The 20,168-nt window shown below is 40.6% G+C and overlaps 1 protein-coding gene across 13 annotated transcripts in view; it reads right to left on the reverse strand.

Moving 5' to 3' along the window:
- The window catches only part of NDST2 (N-deacetylase and N-sulfotransferase 2), a 136,117-nt gene that overhangs the window by 54,570 nt on the left and 61,379 nt on the right, over positions 1-20,168 (reverse strand). For 5 of the 13 annotated variants that reach the window (XM_086901076.1, XM_086901074.1, XM_086901078.1 and 2 more), the window contains exon 3: positions 4,578-4,702. The exons of the other annotated variants lie outside the window; for them this stretch is intronic. The gene's annotated coding sequence lies outside the window, so the exon portion shown is untranslated. The remainder of the gene's footprint in view (positions 1-4,577; positions 4,703-20,168) is intronic. 13 annotated transcript variants of the gene reach the window in all.

The following is a 20,168-nucleotide window of genomic DNA, read 5'->3' on the forward strand; positions in this document are numbered from 1 at the left end:
CCAAAGAAACATGACTGTCCTTACTCTAAAAATATTAATCATTTTAAAAGCCCAAATTAGAAGCACAGTGAATATATATAATGATAAAGCATACATGGGGAAAAGAGAATGTAGCTTAATATAGTCAAAATATCCAAGCATTTTCAGAAATATGACAATAGAAAGAAATACAGAAATAGAGAGTAGGAAACAGAATTGAAAGCCCTGCTTACCAAATGGTGGAAATTTTAGTTAATTTTTGCAAAAAATATAATACAGAATAAAAACCACAGCCACCTGAGGTCTGTATTTCTTCAAGATACTTTATATAGAATCATGCAGCTTCACAGTTCAAAGCTGCACAAAGATAAGCAAAGACAGGGTTGGCTTTCTAGTGAATATAGGCAGTATGGAGGGATTGCAGCAATCAAACTGGAAAAAAGAAAAATATACATAGAGAAAAGGAAAGACAAAACTACCTGGGAATGAGTGAAACCAAGGAACAATTATCAGAAAATGCTACTGTCAGAAACTGCAAGTGCTCAAGAAAAGGACCATGCAGAAAACTGCATTCACTGCCAGAATCTCCAAACAAGTGAAAAAAAATGGAAACTAGGCAGCAAGGGTATACTTGAAGTGGTTAATTAAGAACATTGGACATCAAAACACATGAATACATTTACCTTAACATATTTATTTGAGACTACACCTGAAATACTGCATCCAGCTCTGGAATACTCAGCACAGGAAGGACATCAACCTGTGGGAGCAAGTCCAAAAGGTGGAAGACCACCAAGGTGATTATAGGGACGGAGCACTTTGCTGCAAGGAAAAACTATGAGAATTGGGATTGTTCAGCCTGGAAAAGAAAAGACTTTGGGATGACCTAATTGTGGCCTTCCAGTGCCTGAAGGAAGTCTGTAAGAAACACAGAGACTACTTACAAGGGCATGTAATGGCAAGACAAGGGAGAATAGCTTCAAACTGAGAGCAGGTTTAGATTAGATAGTAGAAAGAAATTCTTTACTGTGAGAGTGGCGAGGCACTGGAACAGGTTCCTCAGAGAAGTTGGGGATGTCCCATCCTTGGAAGTGCTCAAGGCCAGGTTGGACGAGGCCCTGAGCAACCTGGTCTAGGTGGAAGGGGTCCCTGTCCATGGCAGAGGGGTTGGAATGAGATGATCTTTGAAGTCCTTCCCATTCTGGGATTCCATGACAGTTCCTTTATTACCCATTCACATACATCCAGCAGAATTGGTTTACAAAGGGAAATGTTTTCTTAGACACACTGAAGCTCTCAAGTGAGCTTATATTTTTCATAAGAGAAAGCGGTTTAATTTTCAAAGTTCTAGAACTGATCTCTTAAATTCCTCCTCTGCCTCTTGTATGAGGGGTTGTCTTCCATGTAATTCACCAGCAAATTTTTCACAACAGAAACAGCAGAATCATCTGATAAAGGAGAAGCATCAAAGTCACAGCACCCAGCCTGCCAGAGTCCAAGAAGTGTCTGGCTAACATTCTCAGGCCCCATGATGTGATTCTTGGGGCTCTCCTGTGCAGAGTCAGAGTTTGACTATACTTGTGGGTCCTCTCCAACTCAGAATATTCTAAGGTTTTATGATCACTTTGATAATGTAAAGCAAAGGGCTTAGTACAGTTCATCATTCATCCAATACCCAGCTTCAGATCTTGCATGTCCTTATGGGGCCTTGCCCGGCCTGTACACAAAAGAAAGGATTCCTCCCAGTAAGCCTATTCAGGGCATGAAGGGCAGGTGGCCCAGGCCCTGTCTGCCATCAGCATGACTGTGCTTGCTTGCAACCTTGCTGCTCTGAAATGCTCACGACCCTGACATCCTTCAGCTGTCTGATTTTCAGAAAGGCCAATGCAAGCAGTGAAGTGTTCAAAGAGTAATGCTGTCTTTGCCTCTGCCCTTTTCTCTCCTGCTATCAGCTTAGCTGTATGTCGCAGGACAAACAAAAAAAGCAAACCAACTGCAATCAAGGTCAATGGGGAAAAAGCTATCAGTAACCTTCTTCCCAGTGCTGCAACCTAGCAGCTAAAGTCACATCACCTTTGTGAGAAGAAATTTGTAAAGAAAGGGGGAATGACTACAATATTACGAAAAGATCTCTCCTAGTTCTCATTTGTTTTTGCTCTCCTCAGGTGGTAGGAATGAAGCAGCCTTCTCAGCTGATTAAGCTCCATTGCTACTATTCTCTCTTCCTTTCCACTCCCACCCTTTGTGACTGTTCTTTAATGAGCAAAAAACAGTCTTGAAGAAGGAACAACTATTATTTATGTATTAGACAGATAAATCTTGAATGACTGTCAGTTTCCATCCTGCCACAGAGCCACTGCCTCCTGGCAGCAATGCTGTAATTAAGTTGATAGCATTGAGCGTTCTCTGAATTACTGGGTTAAAGTAGTAGAGCACTGTATTTAAACCTTTCACCCCATTCAGATAATTTAAACAATTCTGCTAATGGCTTGTTTAGGCTAATCCTCCTCAAAGCATTCCAAATTAAGAGCACCCAAAAGAACTAAAGACACCTAGTCTGGTCCTAGTCTTTCCCTGGTCCTAGTAAACCATGGCTTACATGGTCAAAGCAATGCCTTCTCCCTCTGCACCTGTCACAAAGTCATTGCTTAAGAAAAATAGCATTAAAAAAAAAGCAGCTAACAAATAACCAGATTCATGAAAGGCAATCGTGTTACGTTTCCAGACAGCCTGAAAGCACCCAGGTGCCCAAATCCCACAGGAATGAACTTCATGTCAACCAAAAGCTACGTAAAGGTTTTGTGCCTAAATGGGGACCCCCAGTGAAGCTGACAGCTACCACGGAGAATTTGAAGAGGAAGAGGGTAATTTACTTCTCTCGTTTTATTCTTCCATTAAATAAAGAAACTAAGTCAGAAGCCTGCCAACTTCATGTTTTTCTTTTATCACTGTCAATATTTGATCTGGACAGTGCTGCCTCTTCAGGCTCCTTATGCTTACTTTTACCTCTGTCTTTTACCATTAATGACGTGCACTCTACATTGCAGAGCAGATTCCTGCAATATCTCAGATGCTGCTGGGAAAAAATGGGATTTTTCCCATTCATTGGGAAAAAAAGTATAAACAGCTCCTCATTTAATCTCACCCATGGACCTATAATGATACGAATCTGCAAATCTAAATTACAACACACCCCCACTACAGAATTAATTAAAACTAGAATTACCATTGTTCATTTTTATAAAGGAGGAAGCCAATAAGCCAAAAATCTATATACAAATATAGAATATAAAACACATTTGATAGGATGGTAAAGACACACTGCAATAAAGAAAATGGAGTTTTGCCCACAATTCAATTTAAATCTGCTGTTTAAGCAACTTTCTTCGTATGCACTTTGAGGTTCATAGTAGTATCTTCAATCTTGAAGATATCCAAAAAGTGGCCATGCCACAGCTGGCTGCACAGAAAAGAATGTATAATGAAAAGAGATACTCAATCAAATAAACCAAGTGAAAAAATATAGTTTTCCTGGATACAAACACACAGACCTGAATGAAATCCAAATTTGGAAGAGTAAGTATAATATCTTGAAGTCAAATTGGGCAAGACTTGTTGTAGTTTGCCTGTATCCACACCTGTTTTATTTCCATACATGGAACAGAGAAAACAGATTTTAAAAAAAAATCATGCTTTTAGGGGAGCAAAGGGAAACACAAAATCAAAACTTCCTACCCAATTACCTTTTACATGTTTGCTTAATATTCAGCCCCAAATTCAGCTTAGCCAATGCTCAGAAACAAACATATCTTCAGGATTTTCCTCACACTTCAGGTATGATAACCCTCTTTCCACAGAGTCTTCTCATGCTCTGCTCTCACTGCTACTACTTTCCAAAATGCCCAAATACCTAATTGCTTATGATAAAGATTGCAGGTGCAGTCAGTTGATGAGGAATGTTGAACAGACTGTTCCCTCCTCCCTCAGGGCTCCCAGCTGTCACTGAGGTTGACTATACAAATGCTCAAACCACCACCTAACCTTCTCACAAATGGAAACAGACACCTGATCCACCCAGAGAAGTCCCCACTACCATATATGCCTGTTTGGAAGTATATTTAAATACACTATTTTACTCCATCATCCCTCTTCCTTTATGTTTTCTGGTGTGCAGAGGTAAAATAATCTGCTGCACACACCTATTTTGAAAGACTACAAATGATGCAGTTGCTTGATCCTATTGTACATTATGCCCGGAAAAAAAAAAATCTTTGCATAAATCTTTAATTTTCTTTATTTGCCATGAGACAATAATACAGATTATGGCTACTGAGAGAGCAGTGCCAGAACAATTTGAGGACAGCATTATCAATTCTTTGAATGCTAAAGGTGCAAGGAATTGGCTGCATACTTTTACTTTGAAGTCAACAATCTGACTTGGTTGAATTGTAAGGAAGACTGGCATCTGAAAAAAGGTACACATGATCAATCAACCTGAGTTCAAGGAGCAGCATAAATGCTTTGAGATTAGCAGTCAGAAAAGCCTGCAGATTCTCTGGGACACTGGGTTATGATCAGGGAGAAGTGTCAGTACTTACAGATTGACTCATGGAAGCGCGACTAAAGCAGCTCTGTGTGGCAGTGTTTGAGAGCCACTGACCCAGAAAGGCACTAAAGCTGGACATAACACTCCCAGTCCGGCAGCACTCAGCTCTGTGCTCTTCTGCTGGAAGGGAAACACTGCATGAAGCTCCACAATTTCATAGTTCACATAAACAGCTAAAGGAGCTTTTGTGCTTGCAATGAAATGAAAATTTCTGCTCACCTTCTTAATTTCCTTTCATACTCAAGTTAAAAGCTCTCTGCTGCCATCGTTCTTTCTCTTCTCCTGTCTTACTCTATCCTTTCACAGTAATTCTGAGTCAATCAGATTAAATTCCCTGTGTTTTCATGCAAACATCTGGCTTTCCTGGCTTCACTGGAATCTCAGCAAAGGCCCCCCTCCCACTCCTCTCATCCCAAGACATTGAGGCATGCCCAACTTTCCCTGAGCATCATTTCGGAATAAGGCCATGCTTGTTTTTTTAAGAGAGGCATCCAGCCAGCTGGAGGTTTCTTTATGGCTTCACTAAGTGAAAAGCCTTTTAGACTTGTAGACTGAGCCAAAACCTTGACCTACCATGCCCTTGTGGGGCCAACAACATTCTTCCACTACTTGAGAGAAAAAGTACATGAACTGTCAATTTGGACAATGCACTCAAGCACATGGTGGGATTCTTGGGGTGTCCTGCACAAAGACAGGAGTTGGACTCGTTGATCCTGATAGGTCCCCTCCAAGTCAGCATATTCTGCTATTTTACAGTTCTATGATTCTATGCAAAAATCATGTGACATTATGAGTAAGTATTATCACTGTATGATACTATCATTTTTTCAGTAGATAAAACACAGAAAGGTCCCATGTGCAGGGCAAATATTTTTTAAGACTTTGAATCAACTCTGCTCCATTTTAAGGCAGTTAGAAAAAGTATTCTGAAGTAGAGGATTTGGTTTGAGTTTCAGAACACATTCAAGTGTCAGTGTGAGAATCTGATCAAATGCTTGTCAGAACCATCAGAAAGTATTTCCACTGAATTCAACAAGCACAGAGCCAGGATCTAAATTTATGTTACGTCAGTATTTGAACATACATTTACAGATATAAGCACCATGCTGTACACTACTATCATAATTTTTTTGCATGTAATCGTCTAAGCATTACACATGAATCACAGCAAAGGGTTTGGTTTTTTTTATAATATTAAAAAATTCTTTCTCCTTTGGGACCCAGCCATAACCCATTCTTATCTCTGTAATAACACAGATTTTCATCTCACTAATCTTCTTCCACCCTCAATACAAAAAGAGAATTTGCAAAGTGGATGACTAACCAACCTCCTTTCAGTTAAGCATCACTCTTGCTTAGGTGTTTTGACACTCCTAAGCTATATTTTTCTACTCATTTTTTTGAAAATGCATATTCCTTTTGTTTCCCTAGATTTACAAAAGACAAAGTCAGAGACAATGCTCCATTTGAGTTACCTCATAAATCAGCAAAAACATCAGGGGAAACTGTCTTTTCCACCCTAGCAGTGCAAACATGTCCAGCCTTATTTAACAGACCATCTTGCTGGTGAACTGCATAACCCTCACACTGTCCTGAACACATCCACGCTCCCATGAACTAAGGCACCTGCAATTATAAGGCTTTTCATGAGAAACAGGTTTTTTTCTCATTCCTTCCCTTCATCTTAACTACCAGTCTAATTTGAATTGTATAAACCAAAAGAAAGTAATTTCCCAAATGCCAACGCTCAAATCACTTTGTACTTCCAACCACCATTCTCCCTAGGCAAAGGCTCTGCCATCTCACCCTCACCCAGACTCAAGGGTCTGGCTCCTCATCACCTCCACACCACCCTCACTCTGGCTCAACTGTCAAAAGAAAAACAGAGCTGTTTAAATACAACAGCATTAACCCTCCTGTCAACAGAATAGCAGAGCTTTCCCTAAAACAAGCTAAGTATAGTTTTTCTGATCTACAGGACAGCAAAACTGAGGAAGAGAGCACAAGCTTGGACACTCACCATGTCAGCAGTAGAATTGGGTACCTGAGAGCACAGGAATACAGTTCACAGGCTCTAACCATTGCCTTTTTACCTCTTGAAAACTATTTTGTGACCGACCAGAGCATTTCCCTAATTTTCTGCTTCACATGGAACACAGGCCAGACTGTGTGCTCTCCAAGGCTCCTGGCATAGGCCAGGGCTAGGTGATGCTCTCAGGGTTGTATCTTCCAGGTGCCATCCTGTATCACCACAAAAATTAAATATCCAACATTTAATGCAGGTCACCTCAAGCGTAAGGGAAAAGGCAGATTTTGATGAAAAAAACCAACTTCCCACTAAGAATCACAGTTCCTTCTTTTTTTTTTTCCTAGCACCTTCTTTCCTGCTCCAGCTCACCCTCTGTTTTAATATTTTTCCTACCAAACAACATCCCACACTGCATCACAAAATTTAGAAAAAAAAATTTCTGCAACAATAAGACTGATACCTTCTTACCTAGAAGAGCACAAGTAGTTCTAATAAAATCAGATTTTAGAGGTCATCAGAGCCATCTTTTCCCATTTTCAATGGCAGCTGGATGAGTTTTCTGTCTCTTTCACTCCCTTTCCTGTCTGTATCTCTGCAGGACTCAAGCTAATAAGCTTCCCATTAATGAAATGACTACGCCAAGGTACTGGCAGATGGTCCTATGTTCCAAGCATGTTTTCCCATTCCCTCCCTCCCAGAAGTCCTAATCTATAGACAGTGTAATTGCCACAAAAACATATGCTCCCTGACAGAGAGCTTCCCTCCCATTATCTCTGTACTCTAGGGGTGTGCCCTCGAAACCTCAGTGACACAAAGCATCTCGCTTCCTACTCGAGTCTCAGATTCCTATGTGCCTGCACACACATTCACCAGGTCATGGCTGAAGTACCTGTGCAAGACTTAAAATCCGTATTTTTCTGTCCACGATACTGCCCATAGCCCAGCCCATTTCTTAGTGAAATGCACAAAAAAAAAGAAAAAAAGAATTTATGTAAGTAATATATAACTGATATTTTGTATGTGCAACACTTTCTTACTGCTTTACTTACAGATTCCTAATAACAGTGCATGAGCCCTTCTCAAAGATGAAAAGCCACAGTGTAATTTATTACATTTATTACAGGAAATCTCTTGAGCAACACTTTCACTTAAATGCCGAGTCAGTTACTAATTGGGTATCTCATATATCTTAAAATAATCTGTTTGTTTCATCTGCTGGCTCCCTCTCCCCCATCAATTTAATCAAATTATTGTGATTGATGAATTCATTAATACGGTCATTGTATCCTGAGAGCAAGGCAACTTCTGCAGAGAAAGCTTCAGGAAGGAAGAGCAAATATCTCCCTTTTGCACACACAGATGCATAAATGAACGCTATCAGTTTCCCAGATGTGGGAAGGGCTGCACAAAGGATATTTCTAGACACTTAGGATCACTGTAGCTGACTCTGTTGGAGCTCCACAGAGAAGATGAGGGATATGGTGGGCACAGACAGGTCACCATAATGTGAAGGGTTGTTTTAGCTCTCAAAATTGACTCCAAACCTTCTAATAAACCATTTATTTAGAGAAGAAGAGAAAAACTTTATTGTCAGTTCTTCTCTGCATTTAAACCCAACAGTTCTGAATAGTTTTTCCACACTGCAAATAGGGAAAATCCCCTAATACAAAGTAGAAAAGCTTCCCTTAAATCTTTGCTACCTCCTTATCAACTTCAAGTCAAAAGTCTTCAAAGTAAGGCCTTTTCTCAAACCTCCTAACACCTTAAGTCACTGATTGTCATAGGGAATAACTTCAGCTTAGTAACTCCAAAACTACCTATGTTACAAAAGGTGAAAGAGTTAAAAAGCTTGATCATTTTCAAGTGAAACAAAACCAAATAGGTCAAATGCAGGCAGTAATGGACAAGGAAAAAAAAGAAGTAAGAAATATTTGTTAGCCAGGAGTAAAAATAAGATAATTTTATCCTTCTGTATCTATCGTCATTCAAAAAATAAGGAAGCCAAAACATTTTGATAGCACATTTCCCCAATCTTCCTAAATACTGAAGGAAAGGGAAAAAAGTAAAGAATTTGGCACTTACCAGGAAAAAACAGTAACTACAGAAGAGCGTGCAAGATCATTGCTCAAGTTCCCAGGAGCTGAGGAAGATTATATAAATGACCTCTACCTGTGATTACTAGATACCTGGAACTGTATTCACTTTCCCTTGAGCTGAAACTTTATCTTTTTCTAGAAACCTCATAAACCAGATGAAAAACATGTCTTAAAAACATTGTAAGACACCAAATTCCTAATGAGGAAATCTAGACTCTACCTTCTGCTGTCTGTCAGAGCAACAACCATGGTGATACTGAGAACTTGAAGATCAAAAAGGCTCTTGGTGAGCATTTGTTAAGTGAAGAATTTGGATAAGGATTACTTTGGGAGGACAGCCAGTCTGATAAACAGCAAGCAAACAGGAAAAGCTACTTGTTGCAGGAAGAAATGCACAATAGGCTTCCAGAAACTAACCGAAACTAACCACACCATTCATAATTAAAGCAATTTATTACAGTTGCATGGCTTCACACATTTAGGAATGCATTTCCCCATTTTTAGTCTGGGAGAAGCATGCTTATTCATGAAAACTGAAAGGAAATACGTAGTAAACAGTTTTGAAAAATTTAAGAACAAAGTGTGAGAACGGAACATTTGATATGGCATTATCTTGCAAATGTCTCCAAATTCCTCTCTGGTCACTGTGTGGGCAGCACATTCCCAGGCCAGAGAGCAGGGTAGGCGGGAGAAAGGGGACTGTAAAGCTATTCATGAACAGAATTTGGTCTTTTCCCGCTGAGGTTCACTAGGGACCTGGTGGAGCTGTCAGGAGGACAGGGGAAGGGCCGTGTCCCTCGGGAAGCGAGAGCACAGGGAGCCGGCACACGAGCCCTGACACCCCAGGCCCTGGAGGAGGCCTCGCCACCCCCTGCCCACAGAGAGCCTTTGATGGCCCTGCTCAGGTGCTGGGCCCTCCACAATCTCCTTTGGACGTGCCATGCGCGATCACTCAGGAGGAAAGTGAATCCAGCACAACCGAGTCCTTACATGACAGGCAGCCCTTTCCCCATCCCCTGCACAAATAAAAAAGTAAAGTCTCATCGTCTACACTTCCCCTGACCCCAGCAAAGCTCAGGGATGTAGAGAACAGCTCCCTGAGCCAGAGGAACTGAGGAGGACCGCAGAGACCCTGCACTGGATGTGCTGACAAACGAGGTCTATGGGCACCAAGCGCCAGCGGAATCAGGTCCCCACATATGTCACCACTCACCTTGCTGCTGCAAGCACAGGAGCCATCCTACGGCTTCCTGCTACAGGAAACATCAGAGAATGCCCCAGCACACAGGACGTTAATTTTAATTTTCACTACTTAGAATCCTGGCAGAAATAGAAATGCAGACTTTGCACTCTCTAGGGAAGGACTCTGCCCAGTATTTTCCTCTCAAGGATCTTCTGCCAGCAGCCCCTCCTTTCCCCCATTGACCAGTACCCTCTGTAGCACAGGGCAGCTCTATAACCAAGGTAATGTGAGAAAGCAAGGTCTGTCTGGAGCTCTGAACACAAGGACAGATTTTGAAGCTGTGGTATGAAATAACATGCAATTGCTGACAAACAGATGATAAGCCACAAGTCTGTAGCAGATAACTAATAGTACAGGCTGCCCATGGACAGAACAGCACTGGACAGTGCCCACAAGGCAGGGGGCAAAGGAAAAGAGTGGGGAAAACACAGCTGGAGAATCTTGATAACTGGTTTATCTGTGCAGCCCATCATTACTCCAGGTATTGCTCACAGCTGAGGGAAGTGGAAATCACAGTCTGTGAAATAGACCTGACCCCTTTCAAAATGTTCTCCCTGTGAGAGACATAAGATGCATTCATACATGGTAGACTGCAAAAATGGTAAAAGTGAGTTTTTGGGGCCTTCTGAGTTCAGGGTTAATTTCTGTCCCATTTTTAGACCAGTAACATCTGGGGCTCAAGAGGCTGATGTAGTATGAAGAATAAATATAAATACAATAAATAAATATATAAATAAATAAATATAAATAAAAGAGAGAGAAAATTACTCTGCCATGTAAGAAGAGAACAACCTAACAAGCAGAACTGAAATGCAGTAGAATGACAGAAGTCAACAGGCTGCAAACACAGTGGGCTACAAACCAGAATACATCACACTAATAACGTAGGAAAAGATTTGTTATATGCAGAGGATTACAAAGAGTCTAATAAAAACATTTTCTATTAGGAGAAAAACAGAATCTAATTCATATGGAAACAACTTTCATATCATACAAATCATGGTACAGAATATAGAACAGAAATTCAAAAAGAATGGCATGTAACACTGACGTAAAACAAGCTATTTGATAAAATCACAATAGTGGTGAACAGAAAATATAACTATTTGAACTAATCAAACATAACAGTAGAAAAAGATTTCAAAGATTTGAAGTCACAAATACTGTACTTTAAAGAAACTTAAAGACATAACTGTGCAATGAGTTTTTGCTTAATAAATCTGATTTCTGTAGCTTACAAATGGGTTCAAATGAAGGATTTGGGCTTTTGTGTTGTATTCATGGAGCATCCAAAACAGCTAGCACCTGACCTGTGGAGGACTCTGTGCACTTTGGCAATACAAACAAACTGAAATCCAAATGGTAATTTCATATATACATGTATTCCTCTCAGAAGAATTAAATTATGAAGAAGAAACATGAGGACACATTATATTTAAGCAAAGTATTAAACAGTGAAAATTATAACCACTCATACTTCTCATTGAACAGGGTCATAAATAAATTACTACCTCAAAAACTGAGGAAAAACTAGACACCTTAATGAAGGCCCACTGTGTGCTCAATAAAAAGCAACAATAAAACTGTACATTAAGTTATATTAAGATGTGTAAGAAGCTAAGAGATGAGTAGTACAAGAACTAACATGTGCATTCCACTGCGAAACATTGTTCAGTTCTGACCAGTCAATGCTAAAACAACAAAAGAACTTTGAAGTAATGGATTGAAATTGCTAATTGTCAAAAACAAAGAAAACCATCTGAAGTCTGTTGGTTTTTTGTTTGCTTTATTTTCTAAAATCCAACAAGCGGTTTAAGAAGCACATGAAAAAATCCTCAACAGTCAAGAGGAGAGGCTGGTCAGATTAAGAACTATTAATTTGGTTTCCTAATAAAAGACCAAGGGAATATGTAATGCAACTCACAGGCAAAAACATGGGTAATTTGAGATTACATAGTTACACATCATACACAATTATCCTGTAGTGTTTACTGTGGCATTACACTGATGTTAAGAAAATTATAAAATATTAATATTCCTAAGTAGAATATTTGAATTAGAACAATAAACACCCATCAGAAAACAGAAACACTTCCATGCCAAGGAAAAATATAACCATAAACATCTAGGAGAAATGTAATATAATAATTTTCTACAGAAGTTTTTTCTTAAACAGAGCTACTGTTGATAAAGGAAAGACTTGGAATCTTGATGGACAGATGCTCTGATCCACTAACGGAAATGGAAAAGACATACCAGCAGCAGTTTCATCTGCAGAAAAGATCATATAAATTATATCACTGTAGCTAGAGTGATAAAAAGTCTTACGAAATGTGCCACAGAAAGGCAGAAGAAAGAGCTTCTAGTTTAAGCTTAAAAAAAGACAACAGAAGGACATACAGTCAAAACTGTAACAGAAGGTAAGATAACTAATCAACAATACTGGGCCAAAATTTTTAATATCAAGGGGATTTTGTAGGCATTTTGAGCATTTCTAGAGATCTTTCAAATATGGTTTAAGGATTAAGACCCTTAAATATGAGGGACAGACCACTGTTGGTCCTGCAGCAAATATGATGAGAGAGAAAACAGAAATTTTTTTTTGTGTGCCACATGTTGTTTACCAGTAGTGTGGGTGGCTTGTGTCAGGCAGGAACAGCATTAAAAAAAAAAAAAAAAAAAAAAAGCCACTGAAATACCACCAGCAAGAAAATAAACATTCTAATCCTCTACTCTCATGTTTTCATCTTTGCAACTATTCCAGCTTCATAAAGACAAAGTCATCTTCCAGGTAGTTTGCTCCATCACTTGTGGTTACTTTTCTCCCCTAAAATGACTAAGTTGGCACCGTGTCTTAGGGTACCTCAAGGGCTGGCTACTCCAACTGAGAAAGAGTGGAGACCCCAGGACACTTATGGGCCACATTCCCATCATATCTGAACATAGTGGGCAGAGCTTTGTGTTGGTGACAAGGTCCATGACAATCCCAAGCAAGGAGAGCAATGGAACAGGTCTAAGGGTCACCCAAGCATTCAGTTCATAGCAAAAGGAGATGGAGTCAAGGACTGAACAAGACCTGGGCTTGTTCATCCAAGGCTGGAGACAGAAGAGGAGGCAGCCACACCTGCCATGACATTCAGGCTGGGACTGAAGGCTGAAGCTTGAGCTGAAGGCAATCCCTGAATTCCCAGGTAAACAAGGGCACAGGTAGAGGGCCAGAATAAAGTTTTTCAGGACATTGGTTGCTTTCTGCAAGCTCTGAGTGCAAGAAAGGACTAAGGACATCTGAAGGAACAGACAGATGATATACCAAAGATCAAGGGTTCACATTCTACTGTCCCCACGGGAATATACATAAAATTACAGATCTCTGAGAGGTTTTTTACTCCTGGGAATATATATATAAATATATATATATAAAAAAATATAAATATATACAGATATTAATATATATATAAAAATTACAGATATTTGAGAGCAGTTTTCTTACAAATTACGTAAATATATTCCCACCAAAGAGGGTGGGGGAGGATGGGAGGTGTGGGGAGTCGGGAAATACTTCTTTCCCACTTCACCTGCACTGGAGTGCTCTCCTGTAATTGCTTGTTCAACCCATACTGGCCTCTTTATACCAATGCAGTCTCCACTCAACTGTATCTTAAAAGGTCTGAAGCAGCATTTTGCCCCCAGCAATCACCATCCCAAGTGTTCTAACCGCTCTTGGCAATACAGCTGCACACCCTTCTTCAAGGCTCTGCTAATGTCTCTAACACCCTCTTCAAACACAGCTCAGGGAAGGGGAGCCTCACCTGCAAGAGAAGGCACTCCTGGAAGTCAGAAAGAGAAGAGTGAGGAGGTATGACATGAGCAGAGAATAGCAAACCTAAAGAGAAGATAAAATCTTGTGGACTAATTCCTTCCACATGAGCAGCACTGGGCTTGTCTACATCGATACTCTTCTTTAAAATTTCCTGTGTTTCACTGCTGCCAGTGCCCGCAGGGGCTGCCGCGTGAAGCGCTGCTCCGTACCAGCTTCCCAGACATAGCCTTTATTACACCTCTATGCCACTTGGAATGGGAGATACTCATTCCTTTTTTATCCTGGAATTTCCTTGCTTTAAAACCCTTGACAAGCACAGTTTAAAATTTATAACTGTAAATACAGGCTTCTCTACATGTTGGAGGGAAAATCTGGGCCCAAAGGAATCATTTCATACATTCAATTAGGCCATGAAGAAAGGTACTGTGGATGCAAAAAAGTAACAGTCTTCTGTGCTTTGCTGGGATTTGCCACATAAAACTGCAAACATTAAACTTACTATTAAAAATCATACACCTAATTTTTTTTGTCAAATAGCTTAAAAATGTAAAAGTACACAAAGCTGTTAGCAATGTTCAGCCAACAGTTACTACACACTGACCTCTACCTTAACTCAACATGGCTCCAACTTCAAAGCCTGCTTAAAACTAAATACCAACATTCTTAAGCATAGCAGACATGCTGCACACTCAAATGGAGCCAGCATGCTGCATGTGGAATCCAGTTTCTGCAGTTCCTCCCCCTTATTTCCCAGGCTAAGCTTACCTGTTCTCCAGAGCAGGACTTTCCTGTTACATTTCTGACTGACAGCAGTGGTGTTTCCCTGCTCTATTACCCTTGGACTACTGTTTTTTATTTCCCTGCCATGGGCTGACTCTGGCTGATGCCAGGTGCCCACCAAAACTGCTCTATCCAAAACTATTCTATCACTCCCCTCCTCAGCTGAACTGGGAGAGAAAACATGAAAGGCCTATGGGTCAAGATAAGGACAGGGAAATCATTCACCAGTTACTGTCATGGGCAAAACTGATTCAACTTGGGAGAAAAAATTAGTTTCATTTATTACCAATCAAATCAGAGTTGGATAATGAGAAATAAAACCTTATCTTAAAAACACTTTCCTTTTTTCCAGGTTTCACTTTATTCCTGATTTTCTCTACATCCCCCCAGCAGTGCACAGTGAAGAGGAATGGGGGTTGCAGTCAGTGCATCACACATCGCCTCTGCTGCTCCCTCCTCCTCATGGGAGGATTCCTCACACTCTTCCCCTGCTCCAGCGTGGGGTTCCCTCCCTTGAGGCAGTCCTCTACAAACTTCTCCAAGGTGAATCCTTCCCACAGCCTGCAGGCCATGAACTGCTCTGCCGTGGGTCCCTTCCAGGGAGCGCAGTCCTTCAGGAACAGAGGGGTTCCCTGTGGGCTCCCAAGTCCTGCCAGCAAAGCTGCTCCAGCCTGGGCTCCTCCCCATAGCCCACAGGCCCTGCCAGGAGGCTGCTGCAGCACAGGCTTCCCTCGGGGCCACAGCCTGCTTTGCACACACCCACCTGCTCCACTGTGGGGTTCTCCAGGGGCTGCAGGTGCAGGTCTGCTCCACCATGGACATCCACAGGCTGGGGGGGACAGCTGCCTCAGCACGGTCTTCACCTGGGGCTGTGGGGGAATCTCTGCCCCAGTAGCTGGAGCCTCTCCTGCCCCTCCTTGTGCATGGCCCCTGATTTCTACAGACTTGTTCCTCTCATATCACTCCTCTCACTGGCTGCTACTGCTGCTGCACAGAGCAACTTTTCCCTCTTCTTAACTACTTTACCCCAGAGGTGCTATCACCATCTCTGATGGGCTCCGCCTTGGCCAGTAGCAGGTCCATCTTAATACCAGCTGGTATTGGATCCATCAGATTCTGGGGAAGCTTGCAATATCTCATCACAGAAGCCAGCCCTGTAGTTTCCCCACTACCAGAACCATGCCATAAAAACCCAACAGATTCCCTTTTTGCTAACTGTAGTGGAGACAAGCACAGAGATTGTTTCAAGTGAGAGGTTTTCACCCTTGCCCCAGTGGCTCTGCAGGTAACCTTTCAATTGCAGATGGGGAGGAACCAAAGGCTGCACTGAGATTCCAGCGTGGCTCTCCTGCTGTACACTTGGCAGGTGTACAGAGAGCCCCTGCTAGGACTGACTGAGCAGGAAGGGCCCCAGGGAGCCACCTGCTTGTGCCATTACAGAGGCTGTAACACTACAGAGCTTTCTTTAAGTAAGAAACATACAAGGAATATTAAAGTATTTCCTACAGAAGGACAAAGCAACACTGGAATTTTTGCAATCATTCACAAAATTAACTAGAGCTCTTGTAAAAGCTTGTGTTTCAAGATGATAGCCAAGCAGCAGGAAAGCCTGGTCTGCTAAAGATCTTCAACACAGACTTTCTGGAACTTCCAGCATATTTTCCACTGCATTTGTTATTGATCCTATGTCTTGAAGGGCACTGGAGCAACAACATCACATCAAGAAAATTATCTGCCATCAGCAGTGATTATAAGCAAATGCCATAGTTGAACCAATGTCAGAAAGAGTTTAACTGCTTAACTATCAAATGCTTAACATACTTTGCACAGAACTTTCAACACAGTTTCTCAATCATCACTTGAAAGCTGCCATTAGTAACATTTGGATCTCCAGAACATTCTGCTGGTATCTGCTGGCAAGAAGTGTTTCATAGCCTGAAAATCATCCAAGGGGTAAAATCACAACATCTCGTTTTAGATGCAGCTATGAGGCTGCAAAATCGAGAGCACAATCCCAGAGCAGCGATCGTCACAAGAATGTTGTTTTGTTTTTTAAACTCTTCTCCTTCCTGTCTTTTAAGGAAGGGTCCTGGGTGCAGTTATGATACTCAAACTAGAACTAATCCCTGTGTACTCTATCATTTTCCCCTTGGTCCTTATTGCTATGGCTCAAACATTTTTAGTTTCTCCTGAGAACCAGAGCGTAGAGACAAACACTGTTCACAGAGACCTTTTATTCCAGACTGCTGGACTCCAAAACACAGTCTTCTAATCAAATTATTTTTAAGACTTATGTCAAGTGGCAAATGCATTAAATTCTTGGCTTCAACAAAACCTACCCTCTCCAGCCTAGAAAACAAATATGTTCCAAGGCAAAATTTTCAATACTGACTTTTAACTAAAAGCCTCAGACTTTGTGCTTCTAAGTAATAATCTGCTTTCAAAAATATTACTCTTCAACACAGCTTTCTTTAAGGATGAAAGAAAAAAGGAGGACTCTAGATTTAAAGACTCTGTGAGCACACAGGGAAATAGGTATTCTGTGCTCATAAATTAACCAGTACTTGGCGTAAGTATTGCATTTTTCCATATGTCATCTTCCCTGCCTCCAAAATAATATATTTTAGTCCTATCAACAAAAGGTACATACAGTAGATTGAGATTACACATTTTAAAATTTATGCATCAGCAAAGGACTTCTGTATACTGCCACCTTCTCCACTCCACCCCCAATGTAACTCTTAGTTTCCGAGTGAGGTCATTCCCCACTAGTCTGCAACAATCTGTTCTGCATTCTGGACGCTTGCTGTGAAATCTCAGAAGAGCAAGGGAATAGACAGGGAGTAATAGCTGGATACAAGAGACCACTCCAGCACTAATACCCCAGATCAATTACCAATATAGATCCACTGCATTAAAAATCTCCTGTTTCTGGACCCTTTCTAAAAGCCCCCTTGAGCATGCAGTCCTAATGTACATAATGATGGGATAAAAAATGGTAGAAAGGAGAGGGAGAAGAAAAAAACCCTAAACATAAGGAGTTTATCCAAGAAAAGGTAAATGTGTTCAAATGAACAATCATAAGCACAGTAAAATCTACAGACTCAAGCCAGAATTCAGATACAGTTTTCTGGTACCTGATAGAATCATTGAGAAGTCTTGGCTACTCCTGTCAGCCTTAACACACACAGAAACCTGCTACCGCAAATCTTTCCATAATATCATTGGAAATACTTGAGTACTAGTTTATCTCACAGCTTGAAGCTATACCTTCTTTTGAAACTTCCAAGAGGTTCTTTGATGAGGAAGGCTAAGGCAGGAAGGGACCCCAGGCCTTGCATATAGGTTCAAGTGGTCTTCCTACCGGTTTATTGCAGAACACTCCTGCTTGAGCATTTTCTGAGCTGAAACTAGTTTTTCAGTCTCTCAGACATGCTTCTATCCCCTCAACACACTGTAAAAATTACTGCAGTGGCAAGAAACTTACAATGTATCACTATAGGGTTAACTTCCTTTTACCTTCTACTACTACACCAGCGCAGAGTGCTCAGCTTGGCTAAAAGCTTAAAGGCCATGAATAATATAAGAGAACTCCGCTGGGAGAACCCCTAATGCCTCAGAGAGCTTCACTAGATCTCACAGTTCAGTTCTCACTTGCCATATCCTTCACTTCCTTTAAATGTAACAGTACCAGAGTTAAATCGAACAAGCTCCAACATTTAGCACCTCCCCACCAGCAATGCAGCTAACAGATCACAGAGGCTTCAGGGTCAAAGCTGGGGCCAGGAGGGCTGGCCCCACATCCTCCTGGCTATGCCACCTGGCTCCTCCACCTTCTCAGCCTGTTGTTAATGGCTCCTCAGATTTAACTTTTGCCTTCAGCACTGGAATATTAATCCTTCATTTAAGCAAAACCACTTAATCTGCCTCTGAGTTACAGAGAAACCTAAAAAATGCAAGAAATCATTTTCATATTTGGAAAATGTACTCTTTGCTTTTGAGGATGGCTGAAATCCAAGTGAAGCATTCACCTTGTAACATAACATAGACATCCACTTTACAAGATGACCCATGAAACATTAAACTTGGGAAAATTTGACAATAAAATGAGTTGTGGTTACAAGAAAGTCCAAAGAGGTGAATGCAGGGGGGAAAGGCGAGTCTGAATGTTATCTGATGAACCACAAACTTGATACATCACACATCTATGAAATTACATATAGTTCATAATTGAATCATTCCAAATCAAATCAGGAAAACAGAACCAGAATTACAGGAAATACTGGAATATTAGGCAAATTGCTTTCAGTGTCTGCACTCAGTTACACTATCTGTAAAATACAATCGATAAACATAACCATTAAGGAAATTTAAAATGCAGTAAGTCTAATTCTTAAGCAGAAAAAATTAGGCAGGTACTTGTTGGGTCTCATGTGTCAGATATCTGCTTTGCACTACAATACAACTATAATCAAATTTCCAAACACTGAAAAGGCTGGAAAATGGGAGTTGGAAAAGCACATTATAGGAAAACAATTTGAACATAGAAAAATCCTTCGATTTGCATATGTGCAATTATTATTTGTATTAGCTTTTCCTGCACACATAAACTGAAGTAACAAAATACACAAAAACAAACTGTGAGGACTAAAGGAGGAATGTCTTAATGCATAGCTATGAAGTAACACTGCACATGGAAAAAAATGCCCTCTGGACTTCAGTGTTTGGTTAAGCCTACATGACAGGAGACTTCAGTGATGCTGCAAGTAGTCACCAAAGAAAAGCTGAAGGTAAAGATGAGAAACCAAAAGTACTTTCTGTGGTTATAATTTTAAAAGAAAATGAAAGAAAAGAGGATTGAAGAGCACTGATGATTCTAAGACTGGAGGAAAAGCATTACTCAAAAACTAGTTTGAAGCTGTGACTTAAAGTACTTTTATATATAGAGACCTCCAGAGGGTTAACTCAAACCTTCGTCTGCAAGCTACAGAAACCGAGTTTTGTGTTAGAAACCACTAGCCACTTTGTGCTTAACACTAAAAATTGTAATACCAGACATCTGCTGGGATTATTAAATGTCCTCTAGCTCCTTAAAATCTATAAATTTCCTTTGGCCATTGTATTATCTAACACATTTTCCCAATATCATACACGACTGTGTGAAATGCTTTGAAATGAAAGATGCTATGCAAGTGCCAAACATTACTGCAATAGAGTAACTTAATTTGGACATGCTCCAGCATCTCATGTCAAGAGTGAGCTCATGTTAGAGTGAGTTCCTTTATTGAGACATCTGCTAGGAAACCAATTTAGCCAAATCAGAGTGCGTGATAATGAGTGCTGTTTAATCAAGACAGTATTAACATAAATTTTAACTTGTGTCAAGTAACTTAATAGGAAATTACTGAATGTTAAACAGACACGGAATTTTTTACTCTGGTCTTTTAATAAGCAAATTCTTGAGTAAACTAAAATGTACACTTTCTTCAGTGTTCAGTCAAAAAGAGCTAGATGCAACCAAAAAGAACTGAAGTGAAGCAATGCAAGACCTGCAATCATAAACTTATTTTCAATTTTAAAAAGGTTCAGTACTGGAATGCTCTTTATCTTTGAAC

Source organism: Cyanistes caeruleus, chromosome 8, assembly GCF_971803275.1.
Source record: "Cyanistes caeruleus chromosome 8, bCyaCae1.hap1.1, whole genome shotgun sequence".
Lineage (NCBI taxonomy): Eukaryota > Metazoa > Chordata > Aves > Passeriformes > Paridae > Cyanistes > Cyanistes caeruleus.